This window comes from Malaclemys terrapin, chromosome 3, assembly GCF_027887155.1.
Source record: "Malaclemys terrapin pileata isolate rMalTer1 chromosome 3, rMalTer1.hap1, whole genome shotgun sequence".
In the NCBI taxonomy this organism is placed as follows: Eukaryota; Metazoa; Chordata; order Testudines; family Emydidae; genus Malaclemys; species Malaclemys terrapin.
In genome coordinates, this window is record NC_071507.1 from 31,452,940 (window position 1) to 31,455,737 (window position 2,798).

The following is a 2,798-nucleotide window of genomic DNA, read 5'->3' on the forward strand; positions in this document are numbered from 1 at the left end:
ATGTTATTTTCTAATTAAAGACAACCCATGTCCACATTGGTGAGACCTATTCACTCCTAAAGGATGAAGTATCTCAGCATGGGCCTACATATCACTTAAGTCTCTCTTAAGCCCTTATGAGAAATTAAGCAGGACTTAGTTGATGCCTGGGACTTGAGGTAGCCTTCTATACAGGGGTAGATTTCATCTCTCACCTTTGTCACCTTTGTCCAGCTTGTCCTCATCCATCCCTCCACAAATACAAGTCGATGCAACCCCATTCTATTTTGCTGTGAGCACATTCTTTCCATTTCTGGCTAAAGAGTTTTGTCATGGGATCAGCCCAGCATGTTTACAGTCTGCCCAACAGTCGCTTGTGGTCTCTGGGGATACGGGTTGTCCACCTATTGTCTTGCCTGCGGACTACATGACCCGCCCATCTTCACTTCGCGTTGTACATTGCCTGCATTACATCAGTCACCTCTGTATGCCATAGAATCATAGAATATTAGAGTTGGAACAGACTTCAGGAGGTCATCTAGTCCAATCCTCTGCTCAAAGCAGGACCAACACCAACTAAATCATCCCAGCCAGGGCTTTGTCAAGTCAGGCCTTAAAAACCTCTAAGGATCTTATCTTCTGATCTCCTAATTAGGTATATGATCATGAAGCAATATCTTACACATTCGCCTTTCCATTGATCTCTGAGTAACAGCGCATTTTTCTTCCTCCACTTTTGTCATTGACCAGCTTTCTGCTCTGTATATCATTACAGGCAGAACAGTTCTTTCCTTTTCTACATGGGCAGTTCATCATTCATTAGAGAGATCTTTATTTTGTTGAAACTTGCCTACTTTGCCTTTCGCCTCCTACTTCATTCCCCTTCAAATGAGTTGTCTCTGCTCAGCTGCTGGCCCAGGTAAATATATTTGTCGATCTCCTCAATTTCTTTCCCATTTACAGCGATGATTCCTTCTGCAGAATGCTCATTCCGCATCCACTTCATCTTCAACATGTCAAGTATCAGAGGGGTAGCCGTGTTAGTCTGAATCTGTAAAAAGCAACAGAGGGTCCTGTGGCACCTTTAAGACTAACAGAAGTATTGGGAGCATATGCTTTCGTGGGTAAGAACCTCACTTGCATCTGAAGAAGTGAGGTTCTTACTCACGAAAGCTTATGCTCCCAATACTTCTGTTAGTCTTAAAGGTGCCACAGGACCCTCTGTTGCTATCTTCAACATGTTTACTTCCAACCTGATATCATACAAAAGTGTTTGCAGTTGCTGCAATTTGATCTGTTGTGTCCTTTGCCAGTATTATGCAGTCATCAGCAAAGAGAAGATGTGTTAACTGTTCTCCATCAATTCTGATTCCTTCTTCCCAGTTCAATTTCTTGAACAGGGACTCCAATACTGCTGCAAACAGCTTCAATGAGATTGTGTCACCTTCCCTGACTCCTCTGCATATAGTAATAATGCAGGGGACATTGAATAATGTTATCTCTGTTGAGCAATTGTGGTTAATTTCTTCCAACAGGTCTATGTACTTCGGGTCGATTCCAATTTCATTGAGCACGTTGAGTACAGCGTTAATCTCTACCGAGTCTAATGCCTTTTTATAGTCAACAAATGCAATACACAATGGTACTTCGTACTCCTTTCATTTTTCGATGAGCTGCCAAACTGAGTGGATTTAATCAATTGTCAAATTCCCTAAGCGGAAACCAGCTTCTTCTCTGCTTTCATGCATTTCAATATCCTTCTTAATCCAATTGAGTATGAAGACTTTATACACTTGTGAGAGGAGTGTGATCGGACAGTAGTTGTTCAGTTCTTCTGGATTGCCTTTCTTCATTAATAATATTGTTTTCAATTTCTTCCATGCATCTGGAACACACTTCCTATTGATGTAGATGGTGAACCGTTGTGCCAATGCTTTGAAGAAAGTATCTTCCCCTTCTTTGAGATATTCCTGCCAAACATCGTCCACTCCGGGACACTTCCATCTCTTTATGTTACGAACTGCATATACAATTTTTTCCCACATAACTTCGGGAACGTCTTCTGTAACCTGCTGCCTTGATGGTGTACGTTGGACATTCACATGTGAGGAGTAGAAATCATTGTAGAATTTTGTAAATATTTCATTCATCTTGTTCCTTTCCGATGTTGTTTCACCATTTTCATCTTTCAATGCTGCCGGGATAATCTGTTTCAGCCTAACATCTCTTCCTACATTCTTCAGACTCTCGTTCTTTTCGGCTACCTCTCTCAATTTCTTCTTTCCATAGTCTTTGTAGTCTTCTTTAATCTTCACACAAATTTCTTTGCACAGTGTTCTGTATTCTTCGCCCATTTTTCCTTCTAACTTCATGTGGACCCTCCTCACCATCAGATTCACAGTTTCCTTGCTGATCCTCTGCTTGTACCCCAGCATTTTCAGTGCCTTTGCCTTCTTAGCTGCTGAGATTATCTGCAAGATAAACTCTTTGTAGTCCTCATTGATGTCCTTATTGACATTATACTCGAGGTCCATTTCACTCACTTCCTTTGCAAATGCTTCTTCATTGAAGTACTATTTTTGCTTTGGTTTCTGGCTTCTCTTAACTCGGTCTTCATAAACATTGTCAATGCATAGTTTTGAGTACTACATGTGATGGTCTGAGCCTGTCAAAATGATTCGTTCTCCTATTGTCATTACATCATTGAAGATTCTTCTGGTATCCATCATTACATAATCAATCTGATTCAATGTGACTCCATCCAGGCTTTTCCATTGCCAACGCTGTTCTTTTTGAAATATTGTGTTCATTACATGGAG

General features: G+C 40.9%; 1 pseudogene; it reads right to left on the reverse strand.

Annotated features, from left to right (window-relative positions):
• Positions 1–853: 853 nt before the first annotated feature.
• LOC128833760 (uncharacterized) lies at positions 854–2,513 on the reverse strand (annotated as a pseudogene).
• Between the last annotated feature and the right edge of the window lie 285 nt (positions 2,514–2,798).